At 45.2% G+C, this 25,401-nt stretch overlaps 1 protein-coding gene across 4 annotated transcripts in view; it reads left to right on the plus strand.

Annotated features, from left to right (window-relative positions):
* PDPK1 (3-phosphoinositide dependent protein kinase 1) overlaps positions 1 to 25,401 on the plus strand; it is an 81,371-nt gene that overhangs the window by 7,865 nt on the left and 48,105 nt on the right. Inside the window, exon 2 of one of the 4 annotated variants that reach the window (XM_082360707.1) lies at positions 19,884 to 20,045. The exons of the other annotated variants lie outside the window; for them this stretch is intronic. The gene's annotated coding sequence lies outside the window, so the exon portion shown is untranslated. The remainder of the gene's footprint in view (positions 1 to 19,883; positions 20,046 to 25,401) is intronic. 4 annotated transcript variants of the gene reach the window in all.

Consider the following 25,401-nt stretch of genomic DNA (forward strand, 5'->3'; position numbering starts at 1 on the left):
TCAGTTGGTGAGTTAGGAGAAGAGGCATCAACAGAACAGGGCTCCATGCTTATGCCCTGAAGGAATCCTTGGGTGAAAAGGACCTGATGTGCAGCTCAGTGGGTGGGGGGCAGCCTACGTGCGCACTCTCACCCCTCTGTGACCCCCTTAACCATGGCCCCGCTTCAGGGGCTGAGGGGAAATGGTCAACAGTGCGGCCAGAAGGGAGGGCAGTGCTCTGCCAGGAGGGGGTGGCCGGCCTTTGTAGGGCTGCTGCAGTGAGGAACACAGAAGAACCTGGCCCCAGGGTGCACCGAGCAGGGGGGCTTTCATGGCAGGGGCAGCCCGGAGGGCAGGGGAGAAGGGAAGTGGCTGAGTGTGGAGGAAGTTCAAGGAGGGAGCGCCAGTTTTGTGTGCTGGGAAGACCAGGTGGCTGTGCTTGCCTAGTGCTTTCTCGGGGAGACCTGCTGTGCTTCCAAACACGGATGTCTTTTGGACAGTGCATGATGAAGGTGGTGGTATTTGGAAATTTATACTGAATTTATTCAGTGTCAGGTTTTTTTCCCTTCCTTTCAAGTGTATTATTTTCCTTCAGTAGCCCTATATTTTTCAAATTAGTATTCAGTATGGACTCTGAGTCAAGTTGTTTTTTTTTGTTGTTTCATTTTGTTTTTGGCCGCGCTGCACTGCTTCCCTGAGCAGGGATCGAACCCGTGCCACCTGCAGTGGAATCGCAGAGTCCTAACCACTGGACCACCAGGGAATTCCCCTGAGTCAAGTTTTTAATGACACAGGATGTTTTCAGATCCTTTAAGTTTGCTTGAAGCTATCAAAATAGCCTCCAAACAAACTTATTTTTAAAATAAACTTGAGGGACTTCCCTGGTGGTCCAGTGGGTAAGACTCCACATTCCCAATGCAGGAGGCCCGGTTTTGATCCCTGGTCAGGGAACTAGATCCTGCATGCGACAACTAAGAGTCCACATGCTGCGAGTAAATGTGCCGCACGAAGATTGCGCATGCCACAACTACGACCTGGAGCAGCCAAAATAAATAAATAAATATTTAAAAAATAAACTTGATTTTTGGAATAACTTTAGATACATAGAAAGGTTGCAAACACATCACAGAATTCCCATAATACCCATCATCCCACTTCCCCTAATGTTAACATCTATACAACGCTGCCACATCTGTCAAACCTAATACTTCAACATTGGTGCCACACTATTGACTGTACTGCAAACCTATTGGGATTTCCTCAGTTTCCCCCCAATGTCCTCTTCTGTTGCAGGGTCCCATCCAGGGTACCACGTTGCATTTGGTTGTTGTGTCTCCTTGGTCTCCTCTGCTCTATGACAGTTTCTCAGTCCTTCCTTGTTTGTCATGAACTTGACGCTTTTGAAGAGTACTGGTCAGGTATTTCATAGACTGTCCCTCAGTTTGGGTTTGTCTGATGTCTTTTGTTGATGAAACTGCGGTTATGGACTCAGGAAGAATCCCAAGGAAGTTGGGTGCCCCTAGTGCGTATATCAGGAGTGCCTCATGTCCATGTGACTTATCACTGGAAAGATGAAACAAGATTAGTTCTGATTGACTGGAATTAGGCCTATGGCCCTGCTCTGCTCTCTGATACTTGCTGTTTGTGTGTCATAGGATGACCACAGTATTTTTATTTTGGGAGGGAGCTTCATGCTTACCCAGTTGGATCCTTCTGGTTTCCAGATGAAGACACTTGGGACTTGGAGGGCTTCTGACTTATGTACCAGGTCAGAGCTGGCATGGGGTCCAGGTGCCTGCCTGCTCTGGCCACTTTCTGCAGGCATGGACGCTCCCAGGACACTGTGCAGGGACAGAGATGTCCCCAGGTGCCGAGTGAACCTGAACCCACTGATAGAAACGCTTTCTAATCGGGGAAGGCCCGTGTCCCTCCCTCCGGAGTATTTGGAGGCTGCTATTTGTGATCTAATTAACATTTGCCTTCATCTGCTCAGGTCCTGTGTGCTCAGTCTCTTTGTGCTTTCTTTGCAGGTAGGAGGATAGATCTGTATCACCTGGTCCTTGTGAAAGTAGGTGGTTAGCTTTGGTATGTTCTCTAGCTTTTTTTCTTTCAAGTGAAGCTATGGTGTTGTTTACTGTCTAAAGATCTTGAGTCACGGCCTGACTTGTGGGCTGTTACTTTGAGACTTTTAGATTGAAACAAGCACAGAGTTTGGAGTTTCTTCTAGCCCAGAACTCTGAAGATAGGCATATTCAGGAAAGTCATGAGTTTGGTTTGTTTTCCCACCCATCTATGGATTTGCCCCTCCAACGTCGTTTCCATATGACCACAGCAAAAACAAGACAGTTATGAAGGTAGAAATTGGTGGGAAGAAGGACCAGGGCGCTGGTATAAGGGCAAAGCACTATGAAGAAAATGACGGAGAGGGCTCCTGGCAGCAGTGGAGAGGCCTGAAGGCATTGAAGTCCCTCCCTAGGACTGACTCTAGGAGTCCGGAGGCTGTTTACGTGTTTGGGGTTGGCTAAGAGAAGGTGAAATAGAGACTGGCCTGGCCTGGCCTGCTCTTCTTTCCTTCCTCCTCCTCTCTTTGTTTCTGGTAACTGAATTCTAAGTTGGTAATTGGTGGAGGTGTGGATGAATGTCATGCTAGACAAAATAGATCTTTCTCTGCACACTGATGATGTTGTGAAGCTCTTCTGTAGGAGTTAGCCATTAACAGTGGGACAAAGTCTCTCTGTCTCAGTTGGCCATTATTGTTCCCAATAAGAAACTCGTTATTCAGAATTTGCAGATAAAGGCCCAGGAAAGGAAAGCATCTGTTAAAGGAGCCTTTTCAGGTGTCAGGATAGGCATTCTTAGTTAGAAATAAGCTGGGTCTCTCTCCTTCCGTTGCAAAACCATGTAAGTTTACACTGCTGGAAGGGTGTTCCTGCCAGATGATGTTGATATATATGGCCAGTGGCATTCTGGGCGCTGGTTTGTTTTTCTCCTATTTCAAAGAGAGAGGAGCTTCAGAGGATTAAAAACCAAAAGTCTGACCACATTAATCTGGCTTTTTTTTCTTTTTAAACAGGATAATCTGTTTGGGTGATTAGAACAGTTATCCATATCACTGTGGTTGTATGTTTATGTGTGGGAAACACCAATGGAGGGTAAACAAAATCTAGGGCATTTTAGGGAAGTTCCAACAGGTCCGTTTGCTGCTTTCAAGGATCGTGCACCTTGCTGGGGGAGGTGCACAAGCTGTGGGCCGGCTAGGACAGATTACAGTGCAATCCCCACTGAGGTTGAAGGACACAGGAGGAGGAGAGGGCATGGCTAGTGGGTCAGTGTCAGCAAGGGGAACGTAACGGGGCTGCTGAGGATCCCCAGCGCAGAAGAGGGGAAGGGGGGGCTGGAGGGGAGGGGTTGGGAGGGCTGGAACCCTAGAGAACGGTTCTCATTTCATTGAAAATGCCCATGTGCTCTAGATTTTATTTTAGCCGTTGACCTTTCAGTCTTGGAGGCTGAGGGAGGTTTCCTTTAAGGAGCTGGGGTTGGAAGCTGGAGAGTGGGAAAGAGGAGCCCCAGAGTTCAGCTCCTCTGGGTAGAAGGGGAAACAGCTCAGTACCTGCTGGCCTCACCACATCACTTAACTTTCAAGATAAATTGCTTTGGATCAAGTTAGGTATCACTCAGATTCACGAACTAGATTGCAGGGGAAAAACGTTTGCTGAATGAGTTTAATTCCCAAGGAAAGATTCATATTTAAGTGGTGTATAATTAATGTGACTTGAGCTTAGACACTCAGTTTTTCTTAGTTGTCAAGTTTAATATGTTATATTATTTTAGTAAAACAGAAGGCGAGAGCTTGTTGATATTATTGTTTTCTGACTAATAATAGGTTTTACTGAAAAGCTTTTTTACTAAAGCTTTTAATGCATATTCTTTCTAGATTTCATCCAAGTTATTTGGCTGTGAAACAGAATCTTAAGTATATGGATTGGAGTGTCTTTGAAGTGCTGCTGTTTTGCTGATACTGCTCTAGGATGACAGGCGTTAAAAGCAGAAATAGGATTTCCACACTGGGCCCCCAGTGGTAGTTAATGATTTCTTCCTCACACATAGGATCTGTATCTAAAAGATCCTGATTTATTCATCTACTCATTAGCAAATACTTTTTATACATCGCACGTCTTTTCTGGATGAATGAACTGATGGACCTGGAAGGAAGTGCAGAAGGTCTCTGGGCCCCACGTGGTATCACCAGTGTCTGTTGAGGACTTAGTGGCCCCTGTGGTCGGTGCGCCATTGATAAGGTCCCTCAGAGGCCCCCACCGCCTGGAGCCCCTGTGCTGCATCTGCTGACCCTCCTAGGTCAAATTTCATCCCTGCAGCCATCAAGGTTAATAGTTACCAGGAACCAACTGGAAGATCTATCTTTTCTTCACCCAGGGGTCATCGTTTCCTTTCTGTATTTTAAAAAAAATCAAATTGGGACCCTGACCGTATATCTGAGACAGTTTTGTCTCCTGCTGTTTTTCACTGAGTGTTTTGCATGAGCCACTTCCAGTGGTTGTGTGGTACTCCCCACTGTGGGTCAACCATGAGTAGCCATTGTCCTGTTGTGGACATTTACATAGGCCGTTTCCAGCTGTTTGGAGTAATTTCTTAATGAATGTTTTCATAATATAAATCTTAGTATGAATTTGACTGTTTCAACTAGATTCAGTGTAGCAGAAGTTGGCAGGTCAGAAGGACTTGAGCCTAAGATGTGATATGGGAGTGGTTAATGAATGCTTCCCAGGAAGGTCCTGCCAATTTGGGGCCCTACTTTCTTGTTCCCTGGGTCACATGGAGTATCAGCATCAGACATACCCTCTACCAGCTGGGGAGGGTTGAGAGCGAGTTTGAATCTGGCTTCACTGTTGGGCTTTTGACTTTGGACAGGGACCTGATGTGTGCCTCAGTGCCTCCATCTGTGAAAAGGGATGCCAGTCGTCCTTACCCCCAAGAGTTGTTTTGAGGACTGTGATAATATGTGTGAAATGCTCAGAAGTGTGCGTGACAACAGTAAGTGCTTAATAAAAGTTATTTTTAGAAGTAGAGAAAAATGACAGTTCATTAAGTTCCTTTTAAGCAATATTATTTACAGTTGTATCTATAAGGGGTGTATATTGAGAATTCAAAACAAACTTGCATGTGCCACCACCCTGTTTTGTTTTTTTTTTTAGTTATTTCTGAGATATACATTTTAAAGTAATAACTAGGATTATGACTTATAACATTATACCAGAACATATAAGATTTTTAGAAATTTCATGTAATGTCTGAAACATTTATATTAACGTATTTCCGTACAAATAACCCAATGAAAGTTTAGTATTAGTTGTTTTGTTTGTTTGTGTTTTTATACTGCAGGTTCTTACTCGTCATCAATTTTATACACATCAGTGTATACATGTCAATCCCAATCGCCCAATTCAGCACACCACCATCCCCACCCCACCACAGTTTCCCCCCCTTGGTGTCCATATGTCTGTTCTCTACATCTGTGTCTCAACTTCTGCCCTGCAAACCAGCTCATCTGTACCATTTTTCTAGGTTCCGCATACATGCGTTAATATACGATATTTGTTTTTCTCTTTCTGACTTACTTCACTCTGTATGACAGTCTCTAGATCCATCCACGTCTCAACAAATGACTCAATTTCATTCCTTTTTATGGCTGAGTAATATTCCATTGTATATATGTACCACAGCTTCTTTATCCATTCGTCTGTCGATGGGCATTTAGGTTGCTTCCATGACCTGGCTATTGTAAATAGTGCTGCAATGAACATTGGGGTGCATGTGTCTTTTTGAATTACGGTTTTCTCTGGGTATATGCCCAGTAGTGGGATTGCTGGATCATATGGTAATTCTATTTTTAGTTTTTTAAGGAACCTCCATATTGTTCTCCAAAGTGGCTGTATCAATTTACATTCCCACCAACAGTGCAAGAGGGTTCCCTTTTCTCCACACCCTCTCCAGCATTTGTTGTTTGTAGATTTTCTGATGATGCCCATTCTAACTGGTGTGAGGTGATACCTCATTGTAGTTTTGATTTGCATTTCTCTAATAATTAATGATGTTGAGCATCTTTTCATGTGCTTCATGGCCATCTGTATGTCTTCTTTGGAGAAATGTCTATTTAGGTCTTCTGCCCATTTTTGGATTGGGGTGTTTGTTTCTTTAATATTGAGCTGAATGAGCTGTTTATATATTTTGGAGATTAATCCTTTGTCTGTTGATTCGTTTGCAAATATTTTCTCCCATTCTGAGGGTTGTCTTTTCCTCTTGTTTATGGTTTCCTTTGCTGTGCAAAAGCTTTGAAGTTTCATTAGGTCCCATTTGTTTATTTTTGTCTTTATTTCCATTACTCTAGGAGGTGGATCAAAAAAGATCTTGCTGTGATTTATGTCAAAGAGTGTTCTTCCTATGTTTTCCTCTAAGAGTTTTATAGTGTCCAGTCTTACATTTAGGTCTCTAATCCATTTTGAGGTTTTTTTTGTGTATGGTGTTAGGGAGTATTCTAATTTCATTCTTTTACATGTAGCTGTCCAGTTTTCCCAGCACCACTTATTGAAGAGACTGTCTTTTCTCCATTGTATATCTTTGCCTCCTTTGTCATAGATTAGTTGACCATAGGTGCGTGGGTTTATCTCTGGGCTTTCTATCTTGTTCCATTGATCTATGTTTCTGTTTTTGTGCCAGTACCATATTGTCTTGGTTACTGTAGCTTTGTAGTATAGTCTGAAGTCAGGGAGTCTGATTCCTCCAGCTCCGTTTTTTTCCCTGAAGACTGCTTTGGCTATTCGGGGTCTTTTGTGTCTCCATACAAATTTTAAGATGATTTGTTCTAGCTCCGTAAAAAATGCCATTGGTAATTTGATAGGGATTGCATTGAATCTGTAGATTGCTTTGGGTAGTATAGTCATTTTCACAATGTTGATTCTTCCAATCCAAGAACATGGTATATCTTTCCATCTGTTGGTATCATCTTTAATTTCTTTCATCAGTGTCTTATAGTTTTCTGCATACAGGTCTTTTGTCTCCCTAGGTAGGTTTATTCCTAGGTATTTTGTTCTTTTTGTTGCAGTGGTAAATGGGAGTGTTTCCATAATTTCTCTTTCAGATTTTTCATCATTAGTGTATAGGAATGCAAGAGATTTCTGTGCATTAATTTTGTATCCTGCAACGTTACCATATTCATTAATTAGCTCTAGCAGTTTTCTGGTGGCAGTTTTAGGATCCTCTATGTATAGTATCATGTCATCTGCAAACAGTGACAGGTTTACTTCTTGTTTTCCAATTTGTATTCCTTTTATTTCTTTTTCTTCTCTGATTGCCGTGGCTAGGACTTCCAGAACTATGTTGAATAATAGTGGTGAGAGTGGACATCCTTGTCTCGTTCCTGATCTTAGAGGAAATGCTTTCAGTTTTTCTCCATTGAGAATGATGTTGGCTGTGGGTTTGTCATATATGGCCTTTATTATGTTGAGGTAGGTTCCCTCTATGCCCACTTTCTGGAGAGTTTTTATCATAAATGGGTGTTGAATTTTGTCAAAAGCTTTTTCTGCATCTATTGAGATGATCATATGGTTTTTCTTCTTCAGTTTGTTAATATGGTGTATCACATTGAATGATTTGCGTATATTGAAGAATCCTTGCATCCCTGGGATAAATCCCACTTGATCGTGGTGTATGATCCTTTTAATGTGTTGTTGGATTCTGTTTGCCAGTATTTTGTTGAGGATTTTTGCATCTATATTCATCAGTGATATTGGTCTGTAATTTTCTTTTTTTGTAGTGTCTTTGTCTGGTTTTGGTATCAGGGTGATGGTGGCCTCATAGAATGAGTTTGGGAGTGTTCCTTCCTCTGCAATTTTTTGGAAGAGTTTGAGAAGGATAGGTAGGTGTTAGCTCTTCTCTAAATGTTTGATAGAATTCACCTGTGAAGCCATCTGGTCCTGGACTTTTGTTTGTTGGAAGATTTTTAATCACAGTTTCAATTTCATTACTTGAGATTGGTCTGTTCATATTTTCTGTTTCTTCCTGGTTCAGTCTTGGAAGGTTATACCTTTCTAAGAATTTGTCCATTTCTTCCAGGTTGTCTATTTTATTGGCATAAAGTTGCTTGTAGTAGTCTCTTAGGATGCTTTGTATTTCTGCAGTGTCTGTTGTAACTTCTCCTTTTTCATTTCTGATTTTATTTTATTTTATTTTTTTTTTATTTTTAAAAAATATTTATTTATTTATTTATGGCTGTGTTGGGTCTTCGTTTCTGTGCGAGGGCTTTCTCTAGTTGTGGCAAGTGGGGACCACTCTTCATCGCGGTGCGCGGGCCTCTCACTATCGCGGCCTCTCTTGTTGCGGAGCACAGGCTCCAGACGCGCAGGCTCAGTAATTGTGGCTCACAGGCCCAGCTGCTCCGCGGCATGTGGGATCTTCCCAGACCAGGGCTCGAACCTGTGTCCCCTGCATTGGCAGGCAGATTCTCAACCACTGCGCCACCAGGGAAGCCCCTCTGATTTTATTGATTTGAGTCCTCTCCCTCTTTTTCTTGATGAGTCTGGCTAATGGTTTATCAATTTTGTTTATCTTCTCAAAGAACCAGCTTTTAGTTTTATTGATCTTTGCTATTGTTTTCTTTGTTTCTATTTCATTTATTTCCGCTCTGATCTTTATGATTTCTTTGCTTCTGCTAACTTTGGGCTTTGTTTGTTCTTCTTTCTCTAGTTTCTTTAGGTGTAAGGTTAGATTGTTTACTAGAGCTTTTTCTTGTGTCTTGAGGTAGGCTTGTATAGCTCTAAACTTCCCTCTTAGAACTGCTTTTGCTGCATCCCATAGGTTTTGGGTCGTCGTGTTTTCATTGTCATTTGTCTCTAGGTATTTTTTGATTTCCTCTTTGATTTTTTCAGTGATCTCTTGGTTATTTAGTAATGTATTGTTTAGCCTCCACGTGTTTGTGTTTTTTACGTTTTTTTCCCTGTAATTCATTTCTAATCTCATAGCGTTGTGGTCAGAAAAGATGCTTGATATGATTTCAATTTTCTTAAATTTACTGAGGCTTGATTTGTGACCCAAGATGTGATCTATCCTGGAGAATGTTCCATGCGCAGTTGAGAAGAATGTGTAATCTGCTGTTTTTGGATGGAATGTCCTATAAATATCAGTTAAATCTATCTGGTCTATTGTGTCATTTAAAGCTTCTGTTTCCTTATTTATTTTCATTTTGGATGATCTGTCCATTGGTGTAAGTGAGGTGTTAAAGTCCCCCACTATTATTGTGTTACTGTCAATTTCCTCTTTTATGGCTGTTAGCAGTTGCCTTATGTATTGAGGTGCTCCTATGTTGGGTGCATATATATTTATAATTGTTATATCTTCTTCTTGGATTGATCCCTTGATCATTACGTAGTGTCCTTCCTTGTCTCTTGTAACATTCTTTATTTTAAAGTCTATTTTATCTGATATGAGTATAGCTACTCCAGCTTTCTTTTGATTTCCATTTGCATGGAATATCTTTTTCCATCCCCTCACTTTCAGTCTGTATGTGTCCCTAGGTCTAAAGTGGGTCTCTTGTAGACAGCATATATATGGGTCTTGTTTTTGTATCCATTCAGCAAGCCTGTGTCTTTTGGTTGGAGCATTTAATCCATTCACGTTTAAGGTAATTATCGATATGTATGTTCCTATGACCATTTTCTTAATTGTTTTGGGTTTGTTTTTGTAGGTCCTTTTCTTCTCTTGTGTTTCCCACTTAGAGAAGTTCCTTTAGCATTTGTTGTAGAGCTGGTTTGGTGGTGGTGAATTCTCTTAGCTTTAGCTTGTCTGTAAAGCTTTTGATTTCTCCATCAAATCTAAATGAGATCCTTGCCGGGTAGAGTAATCTTGGTTGTAGGTTCTTCCCTTTCATCACTTTAAGTATATCATGCCACTCCCTTCTGGCTTGTAGAGTTTCTGCTGAGACATCAGCTGTTAACCTTATGGGAGTTCCCTTGTATGTTATTTGTCGTTTTCCCTTGCTGCTTTCAATAATTTTTCTTTGTCTTTAATTTTTGCCACTTTGATTACTATGTGTCTCGGTGTGTTTCTCCTTGGGTTTATCCTGTATGGGACTCTCTGTGCTTCCTGGACTTGGGTGGCTATTTCCTTTCCCATGTTAGGGAAGTTTTTGACTATAATCTCTTCAAATATTTTCTCTGGTCCTTTCTCTCTCTCTTCTCCTTCTGGGACCCCTATAATGCGCATGTTGTTGCGCTTAATGTTGTCCCAGAGGTCTCTTAGGCTGTCTTCATTTTTTTTCATTCTTTTTTCTTTATTCTGTTCTGCAGCAGTGAATTCCACCATTCTGTCTTCCAGGTCACTTATCCGTTCCTCTGCCTCAGTTATTCTGCTATTGATTCCTTCTAGTGTAGTTTTCATTTCAGTTATTGTATTGGTCATCTCTGTTTGTTTGTTCTTTAATTCTTCTAGGTCTTTGTTAATCATTTCTTGCATCTTCTCAATCTTTGCCTCCATTCTTTTTTTTTAATTTTTTTTTTATTTTTTATTTTTTATTTATTTATGGCTGTGTTGGATCTTCGTTTCTGTGCAAGGGCTTTCTCCATTTGCGGCAAGCGGGGGCCACTCCTCATCACGGTGCGCGGGCCTCTCACTATCCCGGCCCCTCCTGTTGCGGAGCACAGGCTCCAGACGCACAGGCTCAGCAACCGTGGCTCACGGGCCCAGCCGCTCCGCGGCATGTGGGATCTTCCCAGACCAGGGCTCGAACCCGTGTCCCCTGCACTGGCAGGCAGATTCTCAACCACTGCGCCACCAGGGAAGCCCCTTTGCCTCCATTCTTATTCCGAGGTCCTGGATCATCTTTACTCTCATTATTCTGAATTCTTTTTCTGGAAGGTTGCCTATCTCCACTTCATTTAGTTGGTTTTCTGGGATTTTTTCTTGTTCCTTCATCTGGTATATAGCCCTCTGTCTTTTCATCTTGTCTATCTTTCTGTAAATGTGGTTTTTGTTCCACAGGCTGCAGGATTGTAGTTTTTCTTGCTTCTGCTGTCTGCCCTCTGGTGGTTGAGGCTATCTAAGAGGCTTGATGGGAGGCTCTGGTGGTGGGTAGAGCTGACTGTTGCTGTGGCGGTCAGAGTTCCGTAAAACTTTAATCCACTTGACTGTTGATGGGTGGGGCTGTGTTCCCTCCCTGTTGGTTGTTTTGCCTGAGGCAACCCAACACTGGAGCCTACCTGGGCTCTTTGTTGGGGCTAATGGCAGACTCTGGGAGGGCTCATGCCAAGGAGTACTTCCCAGAACCTCTCCTGCCAGTGTCCTTGTCCTTACGGTGAAGCAGAGCCAGCCCCCGCCTCTGCAGGAGACCCTCCAACACCAGCAGGTAGGTCTGGTTCAGTCTCCCCCAGGGTCACTGCTCCTTCCCCCGGGTCCCGATGCGCACACTATTCCGTGTGTGCCCTCCAAGAGTGGGGTCTCTGTTTCCCCCAGTCCTGTCGAAGTCCTGCAATCAGTTCCCACTAGGCTTCAAAGTCTGATTCTCTATGAATTCCTCCTCCTGTTGCCGGACCCCCAGGTTGGGAAGCCTGACATGGGGCTCATAACCTTCACTCCAGTGGGTGGACTTCTGTGGTATAAGTGTTCACCAGTCTGTGAGTCACCCACCCACCCACCAGTTATGGGATATGATTTTACTCTGATTGCGCCCCTCCTACCGTCTCATTGTGGCTTCTCCCTTGTCTTTGAATGTGGGGTATCCTCCTTCGTGAAGTCCAGTGTCTTCCTGTCGATGATTGTCCAGCAGCCAGTTGTGATTCTTGATGCAGTTTTGAAACCAGTTCCATCAGGTACTGACAGACAGCAACCAGGAACTAGGAGCTCCTTCAGACACTGTGGAAGTGGGGAAGTGTCTTCCTTAAAATGCAGGAATGGTGAATGGATTATTTTCTCCTTTGGGATTGAGTTATTTAGCGGTTCTTTCAGCTTCTGGTTTGAAACTAAACATCCAGGGTAAAGAAATCATAACACTACTTTCGCTGCGACTTGCTGTTCATGTTCCTTGAAAAGAACTATATATACCTTTTGATGGGTCAAAAACACGCCACCTTTTTATCCTTTGTGCTCAGTCTAGTTGCACTTGCTCACAGGGGGTCGCGTGTAGAGGCCTCACACCCGGCTCTTCAGAAGTCCTCAGCTTGCTGAGCATGTGGAGAAGCGCTGTCCACCACCCTGTTTTAAACGTAGGATTTTACTAGGCTCTTAGAAGCCCTCTGAGTGGTTCTGCTGATTGTAATCTCCCTTCCAACCCAGAAGTCACCTGCATCCTGATGTTCATGTTAATCAAGTTAATGGCATGTAAAGTGTACCTTTATGCAATTCCAAAGTATCCAAAGGAAGTTAGAAGAGCAAAGAAATCCTGTATTTCAGTGTTTTATAGTATGTTTGTGGTATGCACAAAGTTAATGTTGAAGGTACCGGTTTATTAGCAAAATTCAGACATTGTTTACTGAGTCTTGGGGTCTGTTAAGCCTGAGGACTAGACTTTAGGCGGCTGGCAGCTGTGACCTTGTGTTCTTCCACCTGCCTCTCGCTGGGTGAGAGGCTCCAAGGGGCTGCAGAAGAGAGTGGGAGGACAGATTAAGTGGTCACCCTCGGGGATCACCCACTAGACGCTTCTCCCTCCCCTGGTGCACTTTCTCCACGCTGCTCCATGGAACAATAGAAAGTCTTACTCGGGTCTTCATTTAAATCCAGTCAGCCATCCACCTGGAGCTCCTAAGTGTAGTTCCATGCTGGTTAGGATGAGCTGCAGTTTGCTGTGTGTCGAGCTGCACAAGAGCATTGGTGACCATTTGTGTCATGTGGGCCAGCTCCCGGTCTGCCTGTGGTTGAAGGTTAATGTGGGCGGAGCATGTGGCATGGTCTGTGTTACAAGCACCCATGCCCCGCAATCCCCTCCCACCACTTTAGGCAGTAGCCATGCCTGGTCTGCCCTGTGAACACAAGACAGATGTATTTCACAAAGTAACTTTGAGCTCCTGACTGTTGTGGGCACCCAGCAGCCCTCAAGGGGTGGGTTAGTGTTATACAACTCACTTCACAGACTAGTAAATTATGGCTCAGAGAGAGTGTGGCTTACCCATGGTTACCCATGATTTCAGCTAAGTTACCTTGGGTCGATTTTGCTCCTTCACTCTAGTTCTTCATGGTAGAGGTCTGGGGTTTGGGGAAGGTGGCAGTGATTGCTGTCCCTGCCTCTGCCAGGTTTTCTGTGCTGGGCCTAGCTTTGTGGACTTTCTTGAGGTGAGAGGAAGTTCTTACCAGAATGTTCTTTGCCAGTGAGCACAACTGACTTGAGAGCAGTGTCCCTTTGGGGATGAGCTGGTCAGATTTTGTGGCAGTCTACCACCCTCCTTTATGCAGGGGCCTAGAGGGAGGTGTTCCTCTGTGCGGTGTGTTGGCTGTACCGGTCGAGGGCCTTTCAGAGCACACTCCGCCCAGGCAGCATTTAAAGGCAGCTTAGCCTTTTGAGTTTGGGATCCTTTCTCTTGCTGGCTGGAGTCTTAAGCTGCGTGACAGCATCTTGACCATAGAAGGCCCTGATTTTGATCTTGATTCCTCTCCCAGTGTGTTAGGGAGCTCAGCCTTCCTGTATCATTTTGTCTGCCTCACAGTTAGAATTGGGCCTCCTAATTCAGTATATAGTTAATTCAGTTTACTCACAGATAAATATAGTATGTGGAAGGGGGATGGGTTTCATTTTGGTCTTGAAGAGCTTATTTTATGATCTGATGACCCTTGGTTGGGAAAACCTGTGTGTGTGTGTGTGTGTGTGTGTGTGTGTGTGTGTGTGTGTGTTTGTCTTCTGTGTTATTTAATCATAAAACTGCTTATAGGGGCTTCCCTGGTGGCGCAGTGGTTAAGAATCCACCTGACAATGTAGGGCACATGGGTTCAAGCCCTGGTCCGGGAAGATCCCACATGCCGCAGAGCAACTAAGCCCGTGCTCCACAGCTACTGAGCCTGTGCTCTAGAGCCCGCGAGCCACAACTGCTGAGCCCGCGAGCCACAACTACTGAGCCCGCATGCCACAACTACTGAAGCCAGCACGCCTAGAGCCCGTGCTCCGCAACAGAAGAAGCCACCACAATGAGAAGCCCGCGCACCGCAACGAAGAGTAGCCCCCGCTCGCCGCAACTAGAGAAAGCCTGCGTGGAGCAACGAAGACCTAACACAGCGAAAAATAAATAAATAAAATAAATAAATTGATTAAAAAACAAACAAACCAAAAAAACTGTTTATAGCGTGCTCCCTCCGAGTCAGCTTGAGTGCTTTGTGTAGATTAACTCATTAAATCCTCATAGCAAGCCTGGAAGGTCTGGTTCTCCTTATCCCTGACCATTAGGTGAAGTCTGAGCCACAGAGAGGTGACTTAGTGTATTCAAGGTCAGATGGCCGGTCAGGAGCAGAGCTGGGGTCCCAACCTGGCAGAGTGCAAGTTCTCACAGTTTGGTGGTAACTTCTGTACTTGTACCTGTAACTTGTTTGTCGGAGGCAGCAACTATTCATATGCAAAAGGTTTGGACAGTTTAGTAACTAATGATTAAGCATTTGCAACTATTTATTCTTGTGACATCAGATTCTTCCTCAGCAGGTTTGTAGGTAGAAGTTTTAAACTCTTAAGAGCCAAGACATGTTTAAAGCATCTAGTTGCGATTGCTTAAATACGGGGTGTGTAGGCCCCGAGGTTTGAATCCTTGGCTCTGGTGCGGAATGACAGGCTCCCTCCTCAGGATGAAAGACTGTTTCTCATCACACCAACCCTGAGTCTAGCTTCAAACTCCCAAGCTTCTTCTTCATATGAAATCCTTGCTTAATTTGCACTTTATCCTTCCTAAAGAGATAAAGACATAAAGAAAGATCCAGAGGGATCTGAGGAACATCAGTCAACCCTTTTCCCCTGAAGTCAACTCGTCTGCTTCCTGGTGCTGACTCAGGAGCTGTTTGCTGTTTTCTTTTCTCCTTCTAGTCCCTAGGGCTCAAGTAAGATTGGGCTCCTGGTAGGTGCTAAGTGAATATCTGTTAATAGAATGAACAGATAAATCACTTTTCATTGTAAAGTGTTTTAAACTATATTTCAAAACAGAGGAGGAGAAACCATGAGTCTTCCTTCCTAACACAACCTCTCTGAACCATTTTGGAGAAGAAATCATCTCTTCAGCTGAACCCTACCCCATGTTTAGACACAGCAGGAGCCTTGGGAAGCCACCGAGGCCACTGGCTGTGGCTTCTCCCCTACACACTTGCAGTGCCTTCTGAAACCTGCTGAGTTGCCTCCTCTCTCCACTTCCTCATCTGACCCTCGCAATACTGTCTTGCCACCAGGTAATTAAGGTCTGAGGTGCGCTTTAAAAATATATGACTCTGTATTTTAAAAATAAGCTTCCATTTACCTGGCAGTTTAGTCTCCTAAGGGTTAGTGAAGTTGTTGTCTGCAGCTTTGGAAGAGGTGAGGTGTCCAGTATAGGAGACTTGATGGAGGTAGAAAAGAAATCTGTGGGTCATTGTTTTCCTTTGCCCCAAATTCATTTGCATTTTAATCTATTTGTCAATCAAATATTTGTCACATTTAGCAGTTTTGAATGTTGGATACTGGATATTTTGATGTTCATATTTTCCTAAATTCTCTTAGTGGTTGAGCAATGTATTGCATAGTTAAATTGAACCTTGATGTGTTTTTGGTGGATACGAAAATGTAATTCCATCGCAAATTAATTTTCCCTTGAGGGTTTCTACCTCTAAGAGGAGACTGCTGAACTCAACACTCAAAAAGTCAAAGAAGTTGAAAATCCTAAGCTTTTATATACAAATTGGTGTGAAACCAGTTGAAGTCTACAGAAAACGCCCAGTTTATGGGCAGTATTTTTACAAGTTCATTTGGAAGTCAGTTGTTTAAGACTTGGGTTTGTCTTCCTTACAAGAGATGCTCTTGCGGAAGGGTGTCGTGGTCCTGCTCTGGGGAGGCTGTGAGCACACAGGCGCCCTCCTGCTTGCTCAGTCACGCGACACAGTGACAGGTGCAGGACAAGGTGCATGTTGAGTGCAGTTGGGGGGGTGTGACCCACTTTTCCGGAGACATCCCAGGTGCTGGATGTTCGTGGCGCTGGTTTTCCTGGCCAAGTGCAGTTGAGAACAGCTGTCCTTCCTTGTTCGCAGTAAAGCTGAGCCACAGACATGGCTCCCACTTCATGCAGTTATGGAAGCTTGTTCTGACAGCCACACAGGAAGCAGGAGAGAGGAGCACAGAAGGGGTCCTGTCCTGTGGGGGGATTTAAAGGATGCTGGTACCGGGAAGTGGGGGAGAAAGGGTGGGGGTTGGGGCCTGGCCTGGTCAGTGCGAGGCCTTGGCCACAGGGAGCCACTGGTGTGAAGCTGTTGGTGAGGCAGGCTGCAACTCCCAGCCTTCTCTTGGGTGTGAGGTGCTTGCATTTGGGGTGTACCTGAGTGTGTAGGAAAGGCCAGCAGTCATGACTTGTGGTGACACAGTGCCTACAGGACCAGGTAGAGAGCCGCATTCTTGAGAACTTGTGACCAGCTCCATTTTATTAGGGAGGGCGAGGATGGGGGACAGGGTGTTGTTGCTTTAAATTTCTCCAGAGACTTAAATTTCAGAAGCTGTTGAGTAACCAGATGTATTTACTTACCATAATTTTGGGTCACCAAGTGGGTGGTAAGCTGATTGGGCTCTGCTGGGAGGGAGTGACTCTCCCAAGGCCCTGGGTTGCCTGGGCACACAGGGCTGCACTGCCTCCGCAGGGCCCAGGGCTGGAGGGCTGGAAGGAGCTCCTTGGGAGCCTGACCCCCGCCTCTGCCCCTGGGCCACCGTATAGTGAGTGTCCTCCAGATCATGGCAGACCGTCTGAGAGTGCTGTTTATGCAGCTTAATTACCACCTCAAATGTGAAAAAAATCAGCCCTTTAGAATAATAGCTGTAGTACAAATAAACATTTGGACTTTTCACACTGGAAGAGGGCTTTTTTCTTAGGTTTTTCATTTTATAATTGATGCTTTTAAAGTGCTTTAAAAGGTAATATTTTGAGCATCATTTTAACTGCAGAAGTGAAACTGTTCATTAAAACATACCCATGCCAGCGACTTATCACTACAGGAAGAGAAAGCATGCGCACTGAGTTGTCACTATGAACATCTCTCCATCAGGGGCCATGAGAGCTGGTCCTGCACTGAGGTACTTGGCTGGCGTGCTATGGCCGAGGCAGGAAGGAAATTGCGGAATTCCACAAAGGAGAAAGGCTGCCCATGACAAGTCCCTGTGTCATCATGCCCATAAAGCTGGAGCAGAGCGGATGCTGCTGTGGCGCTTCCAGAGCGGCAGTGGTCTGGTGTCCAGCGTCTTCCAGCCCAGGTCTGATGAGGGACAGTACAGCCAGGGTTAGGCTGGCATCCGACTCTGGTTCAGGAGGCACCAGGACTCTTATGGGAAGTCCCATTGCTCAGGCTTCCACCCTTGTGGTTTGAGGTGCCCAGAAGTGACCCCAGGAGGAGTGTTTCAGGGACCCTGAGGTCCTGCCTGGCATCCAGAGGTTCTGTCTGGAGGTGGCCCGTCCAGAGGGCCAAGCTGGACTGTTGTGAGTCTAGAGCTGCTCCTGCCTCTGGGCTTTCTCATTGCCCAGTCCTCTCCTGGGAAGGCTTTCCCCACCTCCTCGGGTCTTTGTTCAGATGTCACCTTCCTAGTAAGGGCTTCTCTGATTATTTAAGTTTGTACCACTCCCATCTTCCTTCCCTGCTGTATTTTTCTCACAGTTATTTATCACCATTTGACACACTGTAGATTTTACCTGGTTTTTGTTTTTTGGGGGGAGTCTGTCTGCTCCTACTAGAATGTGGGCTTCTTGAGGGCATGGGCTCAGTTTTGTTTTTTGCTGTATCTTCAGTGTCTAGAACAGTGCATGGCACACAGTAGGTGCTCAGTGAATATTTGTTGATGAAGTGGATAAAACAGTGTGGTCTTGAGGGTACTGCATTTACCTTAAATCACTGAAGCTGCTATGAACTGCTGGTGGTGGCCCTGCCGTTTCTTATAAAGCATGTGGTGGAAAAGCAGGTATGTGTGTATGTCTGTCTGTATTACATCATCTGTTATTGCCATTTCAGAAATCCGGAGTTCATTCTACACTTCACTTGGATGTTGATTTCAGAATGACTGTTTTTTCCTTCTGACTCATAAAGGCTGCTGAATCTGAATTTTGAATCTGAAACATTAGGGGAAAGTGAAATTTTGAAACACGTGATGCATGATTAGCTATTATTATATTTCATATTCTGTATATGAGTATTCCCCTTCCTGCCACTGCAGCACATCTAAGCCGCTGTCACCCTCCCCTGGACCTGCTGCAGCCCTCTGGCCGCTCCCCCCTACCCCCCCAGCACCCTCTCCCAGCCCCTCCCCAACCCATGCTCCGGCCTCACAGCACTCATCCACTTCTGCCATGGCTGCCCTCACAGCTTTAATTTGCTAGTTCTGTAAATGATACTGGGTCTGTCACTCTGTTGGGATGTAGCTTCCTAGGGGTAGGGACCACGTCTGCCTTAACAGCCAAGTCCCTGGACCGTCGCTAGCACAGCAGCCATGTTTGTCGAGTAACTGGGTTAAAAATGTAGTTAATTTACCTTTTTTGAGAAACACTGATGAGCAAAATGAGTGCATATATTTTTATGACATAACAGAAAAGCATGGCTTTGGAGAACAGGGTGTACTTTACAAAAGTCACTTCACATCTAGTCACTCCAGAGCTGTCTGTGCTAGTGAGTTAAAGGTCTTGGCGCTCCCCTTGACCCTCCTGGGACTGTGTGCACTGCGCTGCGGGATGCGCTATAAGCTGTGGCAAACAGCAAAATGTGCCTGCTGTGTGTGGCGGGGATGAAGGGGCGGAGAGGTTCCTGGGGGCAGTGGCGGAGTCCTGGGCATTTGAGGTGGAGGGGGATGGTGGTTGTGCTCTGGGGGTGAGGCTGGCTGGTATATGTGTGTAGACATACAACATTCTCTCCCTGCCCCCTCTCAGCCTGGCCCCAGGGTCACGTTTCCCCCTGCCGGCGTCTCCAGAGCACACACACTGTTTCTCTCCTCTGACTGTAGTCAAGCTTTTTACTTCAGTGCCCACCAAACTGAAGTGGGCATGGTTTAGCTCAGGCTCCAGAACATTCTACACCTGTCCAGAGCATGCTGACAGTTTCAGCCAGCTGCCGATGACAAAGAAAGACGGCTTACTAGTTTATGTTAATTTATACTAAGGTGGTGTGTATCCCTTAAAGAGAGGCTTATCAGCTGCCTTCAAACCTCTCATTGAAGTTGTGCTTTTGGGCTGGATGAACTTGCCAGGCATCTTGTAAAAGTAAGAGTTGGCATCAGGTGCATTAATGTTTACAGATGGGAAAATCCTGTGCTCCAACCTTTACCTTGTGACAGGTTCTGGGAAGTATACAGGTGGCCTGGGCATTTTCTGTGGCGCTTATCATGGACGGGTGTCAGGGAGGACGTGAGCAGGTTTTATCCAGCACGATGCTCTACCTCCTACCTTGTCATTGCCCAGCCAGATGCTGCTCGGTGTCATAGATCTGGAGGCAGGTCCAGCTCTGTTGAGACAGCATGTTGATTTTCAGCGCACCTCGTGGTTGATTTCTGCATGTCCACCAGAAATGGACAGAGTTGCGAGCCGAGGGCTGCCGCCTGGTTGGTACCTGTGTGTGGGGTCGGTCCAGCTGAGGTCAGGAGCAAACCTGTATTTTCTAAGGGACAGTGCTCTCCTTTGAGGACCTGTTCTGGAGACCTTTTTTTTTCCTTTTTTTAATAACCATAGAAACTACTTTGATGAAAAGGAAAGAAAGCTCTCAGAAACATGTACTTGTCAACCAGTGTTTCATTAGACGTACCTTTTACTGTCTTTGGAGACCACTCTCCGTGGGCTGGACGCGTGTTCAGTTATCATTATGGAAGTTGGAGCTGAAGACCGCTTTCCTCGGTAAGTGTTCCTGAAGCCAGCATAAGAATTCTTCACTGTGCTGGGCCTTCCCAGGGTGTTTGACATCAGGGTCATCTGTCCCTGGAGTAGCCAGTTTGATGGTGGTTGTCACGCCAGGTCTTGCTTTCCGTGGCTGTGGATGCCTGCTGCCTGCAGGCCCTGCCTCCTCATCCTTGCTGCTCTTGGATGTCACTTCCAGCACCTCCCCTCCCAGAGTTGAGCTTCTGCCCTCCGTGAAGAAGCAGTGGGTTGTCCCTTGCCTGTCCCAGAAACCTTCATGTGACACATACGTTGGTGCCTTTGCTAGAATTGTCATTGGGTCCAGAAGCATGTCTATGTAAAATTACATTTTTCCAGGTCCATGAGTCACCTCATCACGTTTTGTTATTTAAAAACTTCATGTTTGGGCTTCCCTGGTGGCGCAGTGGTTGAGAATCTGCCTGCTAATGCAGGGAACACGGGTTCGAGCCCTGGTCTGGGAAGATCCCACATGCCGCGGAGCAACTAGGCCCATGAGCCACAACTACTGAGCCTGCGTGTCTGGAGCCTGTGCTCCGCAAGAAGAGAGGCCACGATAGTGAGAGGCCCGCGCACCGCGATGAAGAGTGGCCCCCGCTTGCCACAACTAGAGAAAGCCCTTGCACAGAAATGGAAGACCCAACACAGCCAGAAATAAATAAATAAACAAATGTGGGGTTTAAAAAAAAAAAACAAAAAACTTCATGTTTGAGATTTTATTCAGTAGTTCACTTGTCAGTTTTGAATTAAAAGCAACATTTGCCACTGTTCTGTGCATCTCCGGTTGTCTCCTTGAGCCTCACTTGGCAGGAGGCTGGGTGCACAGGTGAACTTAGATGAGGTCGATAAACAGGCCTACACTTGGTGGGACAGGTGCGGTGGGGGTGGGGCATGACAGAGACAGGCGGTGCTCTCCCCTCCCCTATCCCGTTGGGCAGTGATGGCCCCCGGTGGGCCTGCGACCAGGCCAGTTGGAAGCAGTGCTGTAGTGCCTGGGACGGCGCTGTGTGAAGTGCTGGCTCTTTCTGCTTCCCCTGTCTCGTGTGTGTCCCTTTGGGTCACACAGTCCTGCTGCTCCTCAGTCCCGGGCCTGAGGGTCCGCACTTGGAATGACCCTGCAGGCCCAGGGAGTGCTTACCCCTTGGCTGTGTCTGGGAACCCTGTGAGGTTCTCGGTGCTCCCTGGGCACAGCTCTCGGTCATCGTGCATCTGGCCTGGCTGGTGAGGACAGTCCAGGCCTATCTTGGTTCTTGATGGACCTCAGCCTGGTGACTGTGACCTCTTCCTCACTTACCACTGCCTTCGAGGACAGAAAGTTCCAGCTAATCTCCATGGGAAGTTATTGAATTTGATTACACTTCTGTTAAGATTGTATGCTTTGTTTATAGGGACAAATTATTAAGGTACTGACTGACCAGAGAGCTTGGTCCAGCCCTTGGTACCTCTCATGAGATAGAGTGTTTATGAAATGCATAAGGCACGCTTGACTTATTGCGACCCATAGAGCATTCAAGAAAACAGCAGTTTGCCGTAACTAAATGGTGCGCCTTGGACTCCCATTCCAGCTAGAGAGCCTATACTGCTGGTCATGTTTGTGCTGTGTGCCACATTTAAAAAGTCAGATTCTCTTAGATATTTTTTACAAAGCCAATTAGTCATATTCTCCTAGTATTTCACTGACACTGTGCCTTGGGTTAATTCCTTCATATTTGTATACCTTACCTGAAGTGATAATGATCTTGACAGACCGATAAGTAAAAGAAGCTTGCCCTCTCCCAGCTGTGGTGCAGCTCCAGAGTTGGTGGTGGCTCCTTGGTTGGGAGCTGGCATGTGGTGTGTCTTCTGGGGTGACCCTGCCTGAGCTGGCCTTCCGGGGGCTGGCCTGCCGTGTGGAGCCGAGGTTTATATGGCCTTTCGGGGACTGCCCAGACTCCTGCCTGTTCTTGCCATCTGCTGCCTCACTTCTCCACCTCCGTGCTCATCATGTTTGGGTCACAGGATGTTCCGTCTAGATTTGTTTTTTACTTATCTTAAGATGAGCGTCTCTGTCTCCATCAACTTTTCTCTTGTGGTTGAGCTGTCACCCTCTGCAAACCATTGGTTACTGTGTGCTCACCTGTCTTGCCTGTTCTTGGTGCACTTTCTACAGGCTTATTCATAGTTCTCTGAAGTCTCCCTTCCCTATTTTTTAAAAAAATTATTTATTTATTTATTTATATTTATTTTTGGCTGTGTTGGGTCTTCCGTTTCTGTGCAAGGGCTTTCTCTAGTTGCAGCGAGCGGGGGCCACTCTTCATCGCAGTGCGCGGGCCTCTGACTGTCGCGGCCTCTCTTGTTGTGGAGCACAAGCTCCAGACGCGCAGGCTCAGTAGTAGTTGTGGCTCACGGGCCCAGTTGCTCCGCGGCATGTGGGATCCTCCCAGACCAGGGCTCGAACCCGTGTCCCCTGCATTGGCAGGCAGATTCTCAACCACTGCGCCACCAGGGAAGCCCCTCCCTTTCCTATTTTAATGGCGAGAGAAAATTTTTATCCTTTATGAACAAACATATACACAGTATAAGAAACAGCTTTGTATGGCCACAGTCCCTTAGCTATTTAAATTTATAATATTAAGTGTTCAGTTGTTTTCAATCTGCTTTTATGTTGCCATGTTGATATACTTATCACCTTGTGTATTGTTGCAGACTCATGATTTTTCCCAGTTTCAGCTCATTCTAATTAACTGTACTTATGTTTGCAGGGTCACAACATGGCCAGTAACGGCCCCTACAGGCTAGCTTTCCTGCCTTTTCCTCCTACCACAGACAGCCTCCTTTTCAGATGTAGCAAGGGATTCCAGGCCCGTGTTGATTGTCTTATTCCTGTTCCAAGATGTGGAGTCAAGTGCTCTCCTGGATTCTTTTTTTTTTTTTAATATCTTTAGTACTCAATTGTACCTTTTTTTTTTTTTTTAAATGAGTAATGGGGTGTTTTTGTTTTTTGTTTTTTTCCTTTTTTTGGCTGCGTTGGGTCTTCGTTGCTGTGGGCAGGCTTTCTCTAGTTGTGGTGAGCAGGGGCTACTCTTCGTTGTGGTGTGCGAGCTTCTCATTGCGGTGGCTTCTCTTGTCGCAGAGCACGGGCTCTAGTCCTGCGGACTCAGTAGTTGTGGCTCACGGGCTCTAGAGCACAGGCTCAGTAGTTGTGATGCACAGGTTTCGTTGCTCCGTGGCATGTGGGATGTTCCTGGACCAGGGCTCGAACCCGTATCCCCTGCATTGGCAGGTGGATTCTTAACCACTGTGCCACCAGGGAAGTCCTCTCCTGGATTCTTTTAATGGGCAGTACTATTAGAAGCAAATCTGGGTACTCCGAGTTTATTTCATGTTGTTCTACAACAGTCTGGTGATGAGTAGGCTAATGATGTCACTGCTAGAACAATTTAGACTCAGACTGCAAAAGAGTTTTTTTTTTAATGGTTGTGGGCACAACTTTTATGTATTTCTGATTTAACTTTGACATTCTCCTTTCTTAATGTCCATCTGAATATTCAACTGTATATCTATCCACTTTAGTATTTTTGTGTATCTCACCAACAACTGTTGTGTTGTCGCCTTGTTGGCAAATTACCATATTGCTTTCCAAAAACGTTTTAACAGCAGCACGGGTTTATGGTGCCAGCCACAGTTGTATGAGTATACTTGCTTTATCACAGTCTTGCCAGCATTTGGTGTCTCTGTGTGTTGCCCACATACTTAATCATAATTCTTATCTATTAATTCAACCCCCCAGCCTCCTCCTGTAATTAAAAATGTACAGCACTATCTCCGGTGCTTTAACTTTCTTTGAATACAACACACATTTTCGGCTCTTAGTTACTTGTTTTTTTTTTTTTTTAACATCTTTATTGGAGTATAATTGCTTTACAATGGTGTGTTGGTTTCTGCTTTATAACAAAGTGAATCAGCTGTACATATACATATATCCCCATATCTCTTCCCTCTTGCGTCTCCCTCCTTCCCTCCCACCCCTCTAGGTGGTCACAAAGCACGGAGCTGATCTCCCTGTGCTATGCGGCTGCTTCCCACTAGCTATCGGTTTTACATTTGGTAGTGTATATATGTCCATGCCACTCTCTCACTTTGTCCCAGCTTACCGTTCCCCCTCCCTGTGTCCTCAAGTCCATTCTCTAATAGGTCTGCGTCTTTATTCCCATCCTGCCCCTGGGTTCTTCATGACCCTTTTTTTTTTTTTAGATTCCATATATATGTGTTAGCATACAGTATTTGTTTTTCTCTTTCTGACTTACTTCACTCCGTATGACAGATTCTAGGTCCATCCACCTCACTACAAATAACTCAGTTTCGTTTCTTTTTATGGTTGAGTAATATTCCATTGTATATATGTGCCACATCTTCTTTATCCATTCATCTGTCGATGGACACTTAGGTTGCTTCCATGTCCTGGCTATTGTAAATAGAGTTGCAATGAACATTGTGGTACATGACTCTTTTTGAACCATGGTTTTCTCAGGGTATATGCCCAGTAGCGGAATTGCTGGGTTATATAGTAGTTCTATTTTTAGTTTTTTAAGGAACCTCCATACTGTTCTCCATAGTGGCTGTATCAATTTACATTCCCACCAACAGTGCAAGAGGGTTCCCTTTTCTCCACACCCTCTCCAGCATTTATTGTTTGTAGATTTTTTGATTATGGCCATTCTGACTGATGTGAGATGATATCTCATTGTAGTTTTGATTTGCATTTCTCTAATGATTAATGTTGTTGAGCATTCTTTCATCTGTTTGTTGGCAATCTGTATATCTTTGGAGAAATGTCTATTTAGGTCTTCTGCCCATTTTTGGATTGGGTTGTTTGTTTTTTTGATATTGAGCTGCATGAGCTGCTTGTAAATTTTGGAGATTAATCCTTTGTCAGTTGCTTCATTTGCAAATATTTTCTCCCATTCTGAGGGTTGTCTTTTCCTCTTTTTTTTTTTTTTAATTAATTAATTTATTTTTATTTATGGCTGTGTTGGGTCTTCGTTTCTGTGCGAGGGCTTTCTCTAGTTGTGGCGAGCGGGGGCCACTCTTCATCACGGTGCGCGGACCTCTCACTATCGCGGCCTCTCTTGTTGCGGAGCACAAGCTCCAGACGCGCAGGCTCAGTAGTTGTGGCTCACGGGCCTAGTTGCTCCGTGGCATGTGGGATCTTCCCAGACCAGGGCTCGAACCCGTGTCCCCTGCATTGGCAGGCAGATTCTCAGCCACTGCGCCACCAGGGAAGCCCTGTCTTTTCCTCTTGTTTATGGTTTCCTTTGCTGTGCAAAAGCTTTTAAGTTTCATTAGGTCCCATTTGTTT

This window comes from Balaenoptera borealis, assembly GCF_965194805.1.
Source record: "Balaenoptera borealis genome assembly, chromosome: 16".
NCBI lineage: Eukaryota > Metazoa > Chordata > Mammalia > Artiodactyla > Balaenopteridae > Balaenoptera > Balaenoptera borealis.